Source organism: Tursiops truncatus, chromosome 16 (assembly GCF_011762595.2).
Source record: "Tursiops truncatus isolate mTurTru1 chromosome 16, mTurTru1.mat.Y, whole genome shotgun sequence".
Lineage (NCBI taxonomy): Eukaryota > Metazoa > Chordata > Mammalia > Artiodactyla > Delphinidae > Tursiops > Tursiops truncatus.
The window spans coordinates 16,722,660-16,738,098 of record NC_047049.1 but is presented as its reverse complement, the minus strand read 5'-3'; the positions used below and the strand labels follow the sequence as shown (position 1 = coordinate 16,738,098).

Below are 15,439 nucleotides of genomic sequence, written 5' to 3'. Positions count from 1 at the left end.
GTCTTAGTTGTGGCATGCAGGATCTAGTTCCCTAATCGAACCCGGTCCCCCTGCATTGGGACCCATATGTCCTTTTTACCTTAATTACCTCTTTAAAGGCCCCTCTTTAAAGGGGCTTAGGACTTCAACACATGAATTTGGTGGGGGATGCAATTTAGCCCATAACAAATGTCTGATGGTTTCATGTATAGAGGTTTTGCATGTCTTTCATTCAACTTATCCCTAGATATTTTATATCTTTTAAAATTATCATAAGTGGTATTTAAAATTTTTTACGTACTATTTGATTATTGCTAGTATATCGAATTATACTTGATTTTTGTATACTGACCTTTTATCCAACAGCCTTGCTAAATTCACATATGAATTCTGATAGATTAGCTGTAGCTTTTTTGGATGTTTCTATCCACACAATTATGTTATCTGCAAATACTGATAATGTTATTTCTTCCCTTTTCCTTCCCTTCCAATCTTTATACTCCCTCTTCTGCCTCCTTTTTTTCCCTTTATTGTGCTGGCAAGAGCCTCCAATAGGACGTTGAATAGGAGTGGTGATGTTGGACTTCTTTGTCTTTTTTCTGAACTCAAGGAAAAACATTCACGATTTCACCATTAAGTATGTATAGTGTCCGCTGTTTTTGTAGATACATGTTATCAAATTAAGAAGATTCCTTTTTAGTCATAGTTTGTTGAGAACGTTTCTCACAGACTCAAAGCATGGAAAGGTGAGCCACAGGTAGGAGATAATATCTGTAACACATTTATTGGATGAAGGACTGATATCCAGGAATTAAAAAGCTCCTAAAAAGCAAAAGAAAAGATAGCTTAATCAATTGAAAGAGGGCAAAACCCCAAACTAAACAAAACAAAAATGAGACTAGGTAATTCACAAAAAAGGGATATCCCAGTAGCATAAGTTTACCTTAGTAGATGATCATAGCATCTTCATTCATAATGGCCCCAAACCGGACACATTCACATTGTTCATCAATAGTAGAATGGATAAATAAATTGTTGTTTTCATACGATGGGTCGTTTTCATCCAAAGCCCTCAAGATCCCTCTGGACTCTTCTCATAGATGATATATGCTCCATTCCACTGAGACGCTGGGAATGATATTGGGTAGGTGAGGGGCTGCAGCCTAGGGCCTGAGGAGCGAGTCACCACAGCCAGAAGTCACAAACCAAGGCTTTTGAAAAAAAATGTAATGGCCCCTATTCATTTGGTTTATGGAATTATGAAGAATTCAGGTTAAGCGATGTTAACTTCCTCTGGGTTCTCAAGGTAGTGGTGGTTACTACTTAGAACAAAACAAGCTATGCACTGTCCACTCACTCACATCCCTGTTAGCTTTATGAGACCAAGTGTGGAAGGAAATTCACAGTGAAGGATGTGGATGGAGTGGGGCTACTGGAATGGCCTCTAAGGATAAATAATATAGTAAAGCATTAAGTTTCTATTAATAACTTTTCAGATACTACCCTGCTAGAAACCACTCTGGTGTCTGTGTTTGCTTTTCAGGGTGCAAGGGTTGAGGGGGAGGGTGGAAATGGGAAATCATGGGCTTGTTATGAAATTAGAGCCCACCCTTGGTTTCAGAGTGTGTGTGTGGGGCCCTGTTTAGCTCCCCACCCCTACCCAGGGCATCAGAATTCCCAAGAGGGAGGCGTGGAGACATGTAAGTACTAACCTTCCAGGTAGGAATTCCAGGAGGGCTTTGTAAGGCAAGAGCAGCTGCTCTAAACAGAGTCAGACTGTCTCCTCTCCAAGAGCTGGGAAGAAGGACCAGAGGAAACTGTAGCCCAGAGAAGGGGACCCAAGCATGTCTTGTTGGAAGCCGCACAGCTGGGTCCTGGCAGGTTCTAGGCTAGACGCCATGATTCCTTGCACTCTAGACCAGGCATCTTTCCAGTAAACTACCCCAGCTTTGAATCCTCTACTGACTGGCTTTGAGGATGGGGAATTTGCATCCTACTGCCAGCTCCACGACTTGTTCCCAATCTCGGGTCGGTGTCCAAGTTTGAGGACTCCAGTGCGATGGAGGACTGGAGTGTGCAGCTCACAGGAATACAGAAGCCACCGTTAGCAGACGCCTCTGACATGCCGGGCACCACACTGGGCTCCCGGGCATCTCCCACGGCACGCATTATTTTATTTGTTCTTCACCCAAATACTATGATGGAGTCTTCCTATTTCCATTGTCATAAGAAGGAGCTAAGCAACACATTCAGCATCAGTCAGCCGACAAGGGGCAGAGCTGGAGTTAAAATTAGCCAGTTCTCTTCAATTACCCTGCAAATGAGAATATTAAAGAGAAACTGAGTCCTGACATTTCTCTGAGGTTTTGGAAAAGCTGTTAGGACTCAGCTGGACTGGGACATCTGTCCACTTGGGAGAAACGGGGCTACCCCATGGGGAACCCTATGTCCTGTGGCTGCCATGCCCTAGGGTTAGGGTGGTGTGTCGTGGGAAGGTACTAAGTGGCCCTGACTCCAGGGCTGAGGACCTGGATGTTCTCTTTCTCTTGGTTCCAGGAGCTGTGACCTCACCTTGTACCATCAGCTGTGGCGAGCAGTGAGGTGAGTGCAATCGGACCCTGAGTGCAGCCCCCCGATGGTCGATCCTGGAGGCCAGGTGGGTGCTGGATGGATGTCTGTAGTTACCAGGGCCCAGCATTTGAGGGTTCCTGAGTGCAACTCACTGAGGTGATACTGGGAAGTCTCTCAGGTGCCTCAAGGCTGGTTGTTGGGCATCTGAGGAGAAGGGCTCGGACATGGGGGCAGAGAGCCTGGCCTCTGCAGACAGCCTCTGTTCTCCCCAGGAACGGGCTGGGCCACCACGCCGCATCCTGCTGCCCAGCCGTCCCCTCGGCCCCACCTCCACCTTATATAATGGCACATTATACAACATTGCAAAGCAGGTGGTATTTTTAAAGACAGCAAGTGAGCATTTTTTTGGCCTAAATTTGGGAATGAAACAGATGGATTTTTAAGACTCTGGGCTTTTCCTATGAATAGTAACCCTTGTTCTCCTCTGCTTTTAAACACCAGTTTCAAGACCACCTCTAGCAACCAATCAGCACTCTATTTAATTATAACAAAATTCTTAGCTCTGTCTGCTGCTGCTCGGACAAGTGGGGGGCACTGGATCAATTTCTGGAGCCAGGCAGACTTGCCAACAACAATTTTCTTTTTCCCAGAGGGCCTCGGAGGCCAGCAGCAGGTTCCAAGCCCTTCCTCTTCTGCCCGCTCGGCGTGGGCTCCCTGACAGCGAGTTTGAAAAGGGTTACAGAGAGGCAGATAAATGCTAGGCTTGTTGCAGCCTTCCTGACAGTGCAGACCCCCGCGCCAGTGAGCTCATGCCTGCCTCATTACACTTGGTGCCAGAGTTTTTCCATTAACAGGTAATTGAGTAGAAACTAAAATAAGCGAAGTTTGTTTCATCCCTTGGATTTTCTTGCTGGGGTTTAAAAGAAAAACACTTTAGCTTCGTTAGTGGAGGAGTGTCCTTGAAAACGTATTTATGTTTTCCAAGTGATTTGTCGCTTGGTAGGTGTAATGAGCCCGTTCCCCCGGCCTCTCCCTTCTTGTTTTTATTCTTTAAGGGCCATAATATTCAGAGAATAGGAGCTGGTTTCCTGGACCCCTGGCTGTCTGACACTCTGTTTTAAGAGTGGATGGTGGGGGGGAGGGAGGGAGACGCAAGAGGGAAGAGGTATGGGAACATATGTATATGTATAACTGATTCACTTTGTTATACAGCAGAAACTAACACACCATTGTAAAGCAATTATACTCCAATAAAGATGTTAAAAAAAAAGAGTGGATGGTGAGGTATGTTCCGTTCATGGTAGAGAACTAATTTTTCTCTCTGCTCTCTCTAGTGCAATCCCACCACCACACACACACACACACACACACACACACACACACACACACACACACACACACACACACACACACACACACACACACACACACACACACACACACACACACACACACACACACACACACACACACACACACACACACACACACACACACCCCTCCCTCCCTCCCTGGAAAACCACCCATAGAAGCCTGTTGATCACACAGCCTCAGCCTGCAACCTACAGAGCCCAGGGGGCAGGTGCCCCAGGCCGGCCCCGCCCCCGTCTCTGTGCCCTGCGCCTGCGCATGAGCTCCAGGTGGATGACGTCGCCGGCTGCCGGAAGCAAAGCGAGGTTTGGTCTCCTTTTCTCTCTTTGCGGCTTTCTTTATGTGTGCCCAGCCCAGGTTCTAATTTCACAATTTGCTATTCCAGGAACAGATGTTGTGTGAGCCCTGAGGTCTCCAGTCTTCCTGTTTCCCATCTCGCCGGGCTCCTATCTCAGCTGGTCTATTTTCAGCTTCGAGAAGATTCCTCATCACTGCCTAGACGCCAGTTGTCCATTAGGGTTGGAGCTTGGATGGTGTGAGTGTGTGTAGTACTTGAAATCCAGAGAGAGAGACAGAGGGAGACAGAGAAGGGGGCACGGCCTCCATACTTAGGAGTCTTCATCTTCATTTTACCCGGAGCACCAGAGAATCACGGCTTTATTTCCATCGTGAACCCTTTGTAAATTCTGGTGAGTGCGAATGCCCATCACTGCCCCCACCCCCCCCCACACGTGCACAAATGTATACGCTTGATTACAAACAACAGGCTGCATATGTTTTCAGTAGTTAATGAGCCCCGGTGGCCCTCAGGATAAGAATCGCTACAGCAGGCAGGCAGGGCCAATGAAGCAATGTCATTAAAGCAATTTTTTTTTCTAGAATTTTCCCTGCTCCACACACCTGACATAGAAGTCTGTGAAGGAAAGACAGCGCCAGAAATTTGTGACTCTGGATGAACAAACTTAGCTCTGGCATTCTACCAGTAATAATAACCATAGCTAACATTTTTACGTCTCTGCTTTGTGCCAGTGCGGGGTGTCCTTCTAACAGGGATGGTGTAGATGAGGTCCCTGCCCACCCAGAGCTAACATTCCAGGGGAGGGTGGGGAGACACACAATAACCAAGTAAACAAAAGGGCCCCTTGAGATTTCAGTAAGTGCCGAAGGGAAATAAACCCGGTGACATGCTGGGGAAGAGCCTCCAGGCATTTAGGAGGGCCCCTCAGGGAGGTGCTGTGTCATCTGAGGCCTGAAAGGTGCCTGACTCTTTGCATCCCCACAGCCTCCCAAAGCTCTCTTAGCAGCTCCATTTCACAGATGAGCACACTGAGGCCCAGAGGGACCTGCCCGGGGCCATGCAAGTGAGGGAACCAGATCTGGAGCCAGGCCTCTCAGGCAGATCCCTGAGCCTGTGTTCTTCCTTTTTTTTTTTTTTTTTTTTTAATAGCTTTATTGAAGTATAATTTAAATACCAGAAAACTCACTTGTTTTAAGTGTACAACTCAATGACTTTGAGGAAATTTACAGAGTTGTGCAACCTTCACCACAATTCAATTTTAGAACGTTCTCATCACCCCAGAAAGGTCCCGCTTGCTCATTTGCAGTCACACCCTGTTCCCACGCCCAGCCCCGGGCAACTGCTCATCTACTTTCTCTCTGTGTAGAGTTGCTTTTTCTTCACATTTCCTATACATGGAGTCAGTCATACATTATATAGTCTTTTGTGTCTGGCTTCTCTTATTTAGCACAGTGCTTCTCAACCTTTCTTTCATTAGCATCCATACCTTCCCCAAGGGGAAAAATTATATTTAATTAAAATTCTCCCTGAAGACAGAAATCAAGTACTAAGGATTTTGTCAGGTAGGGTTGAACTTTGGAAAGCCACAAGCTATTGTAATAGCTAAGAATTTTTTGCCCCCAACTTTCTCCCTTTTATTTTAGGGCTTATATCCTCCGGCGGAGAATGTAAGATTTAGCGTAATATTAGGGTTTTTTTATTTGTTTGTTTGTTTTTTGGTCGTGCCACATGGCATGTGGAATCTTAGTTCCCTGACCAGGGATCAAACCCGCATCCCCTGCATTGGAAGCGTGGAGTCTTAACCGCTGGACCACCAGGAAAGTCCCAGCATAATGTTGTTGAGGTCCGTCCTTGTGCTTTCCTCTTGATCGTGTGTAGTATTTCATTGTATGGACTTGCTGCATTTTGTTTATCCATTCACCAGTTAATAGGCTTCGGGGTTGTTTCCACTTTTTGGCTATCAAAGTCTTTGCCTTTAAACACCATACTGAATCCCTCAGCCCGCTCCCCATTTGAGGAAGAGCCCTTGGGCATCTCAGTGCTGCTTTGGGAAGATGAAATCACCCTCATTATCTCAGTTTCCCCATCTGTAGACTGGAGGTAATAATCCTTAGGCCACAGGATTGCCATGGCAAGGATCTACTGCCACTGCCTAGTAGATGGCAGCAGCTCAGTGTATGTCAGTGACCCTGCCCACCCCCTCATCCTTTCCGTGGGGAAAGGTGACCCCTTTGAAATCTCCCCCGCTGTGTTCCTTCCAGCTCCAGCTTCAATCTGTGTCTCCACGGATTATGTAATGTCTGACATTATTATTTCCTCCTTTTTCTCTTGTGTTATTCAGGTCAAACCCAACTTTGTTCCTTAACAGGAATCTCAAGTATTTCTTTCCTCCTAGCACTTGTCTTCTGGTCTCAGCCCTTGACACATTTCCAGGGACCAATTGATTTCATCTGCTTCTAAGAAACTAGGCCTCCTGCAAGGGACTGGGGGGAGGGTAGTGCATGCGGATGCTGCAGTAAAATGAGCACTGGACTGCGAGTCCAGAGGCCGTGCTTCAGACCAGCTGGGCCGAGTGGCCCAGGCCCAACCCCAGATGCATTTGTGTTAACTTCTCCTTCCGCGAAAGGTATCCTCGTTAAACGGGCTGGCCTCACAGGGTCATGAGGAGCAAATAAGAAAGACCCTGGGGGCGCAGTGGTTGAGAGTCCGCCTGCCGATGCAGGGGACACGGCTTCGTGCCCCGGTCTGGGAAGATCCCACATGCCGCGGAGTGGCTGGGCCCGTGAGCCATGGCCGCTGGGCCTGCGCATCCGGAGCCTGTGCTCCGCAACGGGAGAGGCCACAGCAGTGAGAGGCCCGCGTACTGCAAAAAAAAAAAAAAAAAAAGTCAGAAATTGACTTGGAAAGTGCCTTGTAGATGGTGAGGCTGTTGAGAAAAATAAAGACTGTGGTATATCCCCACTGTTGTTGGGGACCTGCCTGTGATGCTCTCCTGTTTAGGGGCCGTGGGCAGGGGGAGAGAGATGTGCATGTCCAGCGCCCAGGGTCTCAGGCTCCTGCTGCTGCCCCTTAAGACCTGAAACAATTCCACGTGAGCGTTGGGCCCAGTGTGTTGGGGAGGAGGGACGTTGTAGAACTGGCCTGAGCGGGCCTCGCCCTGCGGGGAGTGTGTACCCCTGTAGACTCCTAGGCCTCGAGGGCCGAGGGCATGCCCAGAGAGAGGCAGACGGGCAGCAGCCGTGTCCCCTGCACACTTCGGTTTTCACCCCATTTCGGGCCTCTTTGTCCTCATCCCCTCCCCTCCTCTCCTGCCACTTTCCTGTTTTCCATCGACCAGACCTGGGTGGTGGGGAGCCAGCTGGGTTTGTGTCCTTTGGGTCAAAAAGGATACTTCCTGGGAACCAGATGAGCAGAGCGGTTAAGAGGGAGGACCCTGGAGTCAGCCTGGCTGGGTGTGAAGCCCTGGCGGTGTGGTTTCCTGGCTGGGCATGTTGGCCAAGTTAAGGAACTTCTCCAAGCCTTGTTTCCTCAGCCATAATGTGGAACTAAGACACTGCCTACCTCCGGGAGGCTCAGATGAGAAGTGCTTGGGTCGACGTTTGACACTTGGGGTCTGTTCCATGAACACGGGCTATTATTACTGCTCCTGTTGCCCTGTGTTCCATGGGGCAGGAGAGAGAAGAGCCCCGACCAGGTGCAGTCATCTAGGAGGAAGAAGACAGTGGCCTGCATGGTGTGTTTTTGGAAGGCCACCAGACTCAGATTTGCTCCCAAGGCCTGAGACACCCCATGGAATCGTTCAGTGTGGCCCTGAGGACCTTTCAGTCTCCCCAGTCCCCTGTTCAAGTGCAGACACCCCACAGGAGGGCTGACAGCTTCAGCTTCTCAGCTGAGGCCCAGAGAAAGGGCCCTTGTGAGGGCACAGGTGGGCTCAAGGGAAGGTGACGTCACCAGAGCCTGGAACTTGGCCCTCTGACCCCCAATCCTGAGCCCAGCATGAGGGTCCACTTTTTGGCCTTGAATTATCCTGATTAAAGGCAGACATTGGAAAAGATTGTTCATAAAAGGTCTTGGAATTGAAAATGATTTATTTTCCTAATGCAATATATTTTTTTTGAGTGAGAAACAGAAAAGAGGGGATGGATGGATGAATGCGTGAATATGGGGTCAAGAAACTCAGAAGCACTCATGCTTTCATACAGTTTGTCTTCAAAGCCACGCACCATTCCATCTCTTCTCCCACTTGTTTCAGAGGGAAAGTGACTGGGTCTAGTGACCGAGGGGCTGGGCCAGACCACCCTGCAACCAGTGTACTGGTAAATGTTTAAGTAATGCTTCAGGGGGGGAAAGCCCTGATTTGTAGCATTTGCCAATTTCTATGGTGTAATTACTCTACCATGGCCAATTTTAATCGATCCACGTGACACCATTACATATGGAGTTAGAAACAGATGGCCAGAAGCATACCATTATACAATATTCCCATAACACAGCTACAGTAGATACACATCACCACAAGGGCATAGATAATGGTAAAATAAGTGATGCTTTGAGTGTTTACCACCTTTGCTGTTAATATAATTTGTCTGGTTCTAAGTTTATACAACTTAATTTTAAAAAACTGGCTCTTGGCACACAGAGGGACAAACGTGAAGTGTACAAGCTAAGAAGAGAAGCCTCAGGAGAAACCAATCCTTCTGACATCCTGACCTTGGACTTCCAGCCTCCAGAGCTGTGGAAAAAAATACATCTGTGTTGTTTAAGCGGAAAAAAAAAAAAAAAAAAAGCTGGCTTGCAAAATTACTGGAAATCAGGTCTCCCAAGCCAGTGTGTGCTGGGTCCAGCATACTACTGCCGCCACCCCAAGGCCAATAGAAGCCCTTGGAAAGTTCTTCAGACCAGCTCTGAAGCCTTCCCCTGGCTGGTCTCTGAAGCACCCACACTGCAGGCCCGGCCAGGATGGATGCCCTGTTGTCAGCCCTTAGAGTTCTGAGCAAGATGGGAAGTTGCCAACTTACGAAAGTATCCTTTGTCACGCACCATCGCCTCCAAGGAAGCTGGGTTTGTCCTGTCTGAGCCTGGACTGCTTCAGAAAGAGGATTCAAAGGTACCCAATTTCCAGCCTAGTCGATACTTGAGAAAATTCTACCAACTCTCACAAAGGGACGTTCCTGTGAAAGGAAAAGTGCTCGGAAGTCCAAAGAAACCAGTGTGGGGAATTCTGGTTTCCTTCAGGGATGTTGAAGAGAAATTCCAGAGGCCAGACCTATTCTCCTGACTTACTGTCAGGGCAGCGGGGCGCTGTGGGTACACCTCCCCCTCAGAACAAGAAGCCAGGTCAGGGCCGAGGCCCCCTGCAGGCTTGGGACCCCTTTGCTCCCAGGCCCTGTGCTGGACCTGGCTGGAGATCTGGGCGGCGGGGAGCCGTTCCTTTCAGAGGGCTGCCCCGCCTCGCCCAGGGCTCCCCTGGGCTCCAGCTGCTCCAGGGGCGCCCACCAGAGCATTATCTGGGAAGAAAGGCATCGGGCTGAAAGAGCATCCGCTTTCAGCAGGAGCCCCTCTGCTGCCCCAACGCCTGCCTGGCTCCTGGCCCCGGGCCATTGTGGAAGGACAAAGCTGACACACACAACAATCCCGCGACAATCTCCTCTCAGCCCTTTCTTCCTTATTATTGTTATGATTACCTTTCAAACACTGCAGCGTCTGGGGCTCGTTATCTCCGCTGAGGCCTTTGGCCAAAGTTCCTGGGAGCCACCTGTCCCTCCCCTGCACCCCCTTCGCCCTCCCAGGCCCAGCTTCACTGCTGTCTCTTTGACAAAATACATAAAACCAATACGGGTCGGTTAACATACATGACATCTTTAAACTTTAATCCCTTTACCCTCTCTCGACGCGGCGGGCCGGCCTCTGTAGAGGTGCCCGTGCATTGTTCCCCGTCAAAGGCTTCTTGAGTGGGTCTCCCACCGAGCAGCTTTTGTGTGAGTCAAATCAAGATTATAGGTAGCAGAGAAGAGAAAGCCGAGAAGAGAAGGTTAGCCCCTCATTTAAGACTTTAAGAAAAATCTGCCAGTGGGGGCCCGTCGGAGCGGGTAACGCACATGAAAGACCAAGTCCAAGCTGGGTCGCCCGTGTCACAAGAGGAGTTTTTCAGGGAGAAGCACACAAAACACGCATTGTCGTGGTCGCACACAGAGACATAAATTTAGGAACATGTTTGCCCTTCGCCTGAACATAGTTAGCTCTGATAATGAGGAACAATGAGCCCGAACGAAACCTCCTGGATTGAGTTAGAGCTCGGCACTTGTTCATTCTCCCACAAAAGTGGCTTCTCTCTTCCTCCCCGTCTTAACTCCTGCCCAGGGCCAAATGACCCTCTGCCACCCTCCGCTGTCCTCCGGCACCCTTGCTTGGTGGAATGGGGGACAGGTCAGGTGTCCAACAGGAGGACAGAGGACCTCTGCGTCTTAGCTGGCTCTTCCACATTGGAGAAGAATCCTTTGGGGTATCCAAAGTCCCTTTGGGGAAAGCCCCACAGAGGTTGGTACTTGCACAGTGGACGAGAGGTGCAGCTAGCGCTTCTTACTCTCCAGGTGGCAGTGGAAAGTTGAGATGGGGGGTACCTGGGTTCAATCCTGGCTCTACTGTGGGATCCTGGTAAATGACTTCATTTCTTGGTGTCTTATTTTCCTGTTGTATTAATGAGATAGTACCACCTCAAGGCTTGGGAGCGAGATTAGATGTCTGTAAATTGTGTAGCACATCGTTAAGTACTCAGTAAGTGTTGACAATTATTCTCATCACTGGCGGAATGAATCAATCCCCCGAGATAAAAGAAAGCAGTTGAATTAGATCATGAAGATCTAAAACTCTAGGTTCTGTGATTCTCTTTTAATCTCCCCATTTTCATCTAGAGGTGTGTGAAATTGTCCACTTCTCACGGATAAGGAAACTGGGGTGTGGAAGGAGTGAATGACATACCCAAGCTGACACAGCAAATAGTGACAGAGAAAGGAAGATGACCAGGTCCTCCAACTATGCAGCTCTGCACAATTGTCAAGCATAACAGAGTTAGTGACCTGCGTACTAAGATGTGATAATATTTTCAGATAACTGAAAAACATTTGTAGCGAGGGGTTGAAAAAAATGATTTGTAGATTACCCTTCAGTTAATTTTTTTTTAAAAAAGCTGTCTCCCCGGAACCTACTGTTCTCTAAATATCCTGGAGCATCCAGGTCTCATAATGAAAGAGGCTTGGACCGGATGGTCTCCAGCTTAGTGGTGAAAAAGCTGGTATTGAATCTCGACTGTGGTACTTCCTGGCTGGTTGCCTTTGGGCAAGTTACTTGATCTCCTTGAGCTTCTGATTTTTTCCATTAAAAAAAAAATCAAGGTTTAATTTGCATCTAGTAATACCCTTTTGAGCGTGCGGTTCTGCTGGTATTGACAGACGTACACAACGGTGGATCCACCACCACAATCAAGGTATATAGAGAACATTTTCAAAACCCTCCAGAAATTCACCCAAGCCCCTTTATATTCAATCCCCTCCACCCACCCCCAACCCCTGGCAGCCACTGATCTGTTTTTTGTCCCTATAGTTTTTCCTTTGTGAGAACGTCATATAAATGGAGTCATGCAGTATGTAACCATTTGATTCCAGTTTTCTTTCACTTAGAATAATGCCTTTGAGATTCAACCATATTTTCCCTGTATTAGCAGTGTGTTTCTTTTTATTGCTGAGTAATATTCTGTGGTATTGAAGAACTAGTTTATTTTATCCATTCCTCTGTTGAAGGACGCTTGGGTTGCTTCCAGTTTTGGTGATTGCGAATAAAGCCGCTATAAACATTTACATACAGATTTCGTTTCACTTGGATAAATAGCTAGGAGTCGGTTTGCTGGGTCATATGGTTTGTGTATGTTTAACTTTATAGGAAACCACCAAGTTGTTTTCCACAGTGGCTGTACCACTTTGCCTTCCCACCAGTGACGTATGAGGGTCGCAGTTCTGCATCCTCACCGGGGCTTGATATCACTAGTTTTTTAAACGTTAGCCATTCGAATAGGTGTGTGAACCTTGGTTTGTAATCTGTAAGATGGAGACCACGGGGGCCTTCATGGTATTCTTGTGCACGTTATTTGACACGGCCCGTGTAAAGCACTTAGCACAGTGCCTGGCAGGTAAGGGGGGTGGGCTGCTGAGTGAGAGTTTATTTATTATTCTGTCCAAGTGCAACATTCTTTTTTTATTTTTTAATTTTTAAAAATTAATTAATTAATTTTGGGCTGCATTGGGTCTTCGTTGCTGCGCGTGGGCTTTCTCTAGTTGTGGCGAGCAGGGGCCACTCCTCGGTGTGGTGCGCGAGCCATTGTGGTGGCTTCTCTTTGTTGCGGAGCACGGGCTCTAGGCATCCGGGCTTCAGGAGTTGTGGCTCGCGGGCTCTAGAGCGCAGGCTCAGTAGTTGTGGCGCACGGGCTTAGTTGCTCCGCGGCACGTGGGATCCTCCCGGACCAGGGCTTGAACCCTTGTCCCCTGCATTGGCAGGCGGGTTCCTAACCACTGCGCCAGCAGGGAAGCCCCAGCACAGCATTCTTGCACGTGATGCATATTGTACATTACGCTTCTCGAGGCCCCCTCCCTGTGTGAGAGCGTCAGTCTGTATCGGTCTAGATTGCTGCAGGGTTCTGTGAAGAGACCACTTTGTGTCTCTCTTAAAACCGGGCTCTGTTTTGTCTCCCTGGTTCTCTGCAGGGACCAGGCAGCAGCTGCTGGCACTAGGCCAGGCGGGTCCCCGGGAGCTCAGAGGCCAGGCTCTGGTGGGCAGGGCATCTGAACAGCCCTCCTGCCACCACCTGAGGCCTGGGGGTTTTTCTTGGCCCGCTTCCACCCCTGCTGCTGGCCATTTCTGTCTGCTTGTCCTGCCAGCACTGAGTCCCCGGCTGGAGGCATCCCTGTTGAGCATGGATTACCAAAAAAAAAAAAAAAGCAAACCGGGTACACGAATCAGTCTCTGGGGGATTTGGCCTTGGAGGTATCTTACAGGGAAACAAACCACACAAACGCTCCTTTCAAAGCCCAGCTGAGCCCTTGGCCTAATCACAGTGGTCACCCTTGGAGGCCAGCGATGGGGTCATTCATTCCCCTTCCTGACAGCAGCCCCTCAGAGCAGCGCTCATGTGCCGGGTAGCCGAGATATTCAGCAGGAGCCCCAGGGCTCTGGGCAGCCTGGCCGCGGGCCCAGAGATATGACACAACAGGCTTACCTCAGACAGCAAACCTAAAGAAATGTGGGGTGGCCCCCAAACATCAGGAGGCCAGCCAGGCACTGGGCAACGTGCCTGAATAGTGCAAATGGTAGGCTTAAAGATAGTGGAGACAGGCCTATAGTGCAAATGGTAGGCTTAAAGATAGTGGAGACAGGCCTATAGACCTCAGTCTGTGGGCCTAAAGAAACCAGGCGAGCTCCGAGAAGTCGGAGTGTCAGGAACAAGGAGTACAGGTGACACGTCCAAGTTGGGGTCACGTGGCACTGCTCATAGGGTGCTTTTGTGCGAATGAGAAAAAATCCGTCCCTCTGGGCAAATGCAAATGGAGCCCTGGGGGTGCCCTCCTTTGGTGAGCAGAGCACCCCCGTGGCTGGACATGTCATGGGCAACCCACATGGCAGCTCTGGGCCCAAGGCCGGGTTATGTTCCCCTGACACTCCTCTAGGCTTCTTTCCCAGTGCTGTTTCGTGGCCCTTGGACGTGCCCCACCTGTGAGTGATGCTTTTAGCAGGCCCCCTGGATGCCTGGGACTGTCTCCAGAGACCGCGGCCCTATGATCTGTGGGGAAAGGCCACCGAGAAGAGAGCTCGGAGCCGCGCCAAAGTAAAGCCCAGACTTGGAGAGCCTGGCGTGGGCACTCAGAGGCGGAGCCTGAAGTCATGTTGTCTTGGGGAGGCTGTCAGCAAGGCATCACCATCTCCAGCCGACGGGAACGGGGAACCGGGGAGGGGCAAGGACCTGTCGAGGGCCACGTCATTTAGTCATTTAGTGCCAGGATGCCAAAGGAGGCCGGGCGAGACGGCACAGGAGCACTGGTCCATGGGGGGGGGTGTGGCACCACTGAGAACGGGAGGGTCGAGGGGCGGGTCGGTACCTTTATAGGAGGGCACAGGGCGGATTAAGAAGATTGGGGGTGGCCGGGAAGCAGGATTACAAAAGAAAGACAACTTGAATCTCCGTTTCTTTGGCATCTGGGCTGCACACTGCCTTGGTTTTCCTCCTGCCTCTCTGGCTGTCTCTTCTTGGTCTCTTTGCTGGCTGGCTCTTCTCTTCTGTGGACCTCCAATGCTGGAGTGCCCAGAGCTCAGGCCCAGGCTCCATCCTTTCCCTGAACACTCTCTCTCTTCAAGTAACCTTATCCAGAGCCATAATGTTAAATGTCACCTAAAGCAGATGATCCCCAAATCTCCAACCCTGATCTTTCCCCAGAACTTTTGTCTTGTGTGGTCAACGGCTAAGTGACACTTTCCTTTAGATATCTAAATGGCGTCTAAAAATGAACAGGGCCTAAGCAGTCGTGGCCACCTATCCTAAGCCTCCTTCTCCTGCAGTCTCCTCTCCCCCTCAGAGTACAGGACACTCCCATCCACCCAGTTTCCTTGAGTCCCCATTCTTTCATCCCACCCCTATATCCATTCCATGCGTACTTACTATCAATTCCACTTTCTAAACATGAGAAAGTCCAATCAATTCTACTTTGCAGCATGGATCCAGCCACTCCTCTCCATTGTCACCATGCCCATCTTAGCACAAGCCAGCATTACTCTGGCAGGGGCTGGCACACTAGCCTCCTATCTGGTCTCTCCACCTCTGCTCCTGTCTGCCCTTCCAACCATTTTTACATGGTGGTCAGGCTAGTCTTTGAACAACATGAATTATATCACATCACTCCCAGCTTAAAACTCTCTAATGAACCCCATTCCACGTGACTAAAATAGAACCTCCTTTTCACGATCCACAAGGCGCCACACAGGCTAGCCCCTCCCTGCTTTCCCAGCCTTATCTCAAGCACACTCCTCTTCACCCATTGCATTCCATCCCACTGACCTTCCTTCTGTTCTCACCTCCCATTTAAGCTGTCCTTCTCCTGGAATATTCTTCCTACTGACACTCCCAAGGGGCTCTTTTTTTGTTTGCTTACTGTTTTCTTTCAGTCCCATCTCTCGAAAGGT

At 49.3% G+C, this 15,439-nt stretch overlaps 1 long non-coding RNA gene across 1 annotated transcript in view; it reads left to right on the top strand.

The window, feature by feature from the left end:
• Window positions 1-4,310: 4,310 nt before the first annotated feature.
• The window catches only part of LOC109550689 (uncharacterized), a 100,909-nt gene continuing 89,780 nt past the window's right edge, over window positions 4,311-15,439 (top strand). Inside the window, exon 1 of the long non-coding RNA XR_004522523.2 lies at window positions 4,311-4,610. This is a non-coding gene — a long non-coding RNA (uncharacterized lncRNA). The remainder of the gene's footprint in view (window positions 4,611-15,439) is intronic.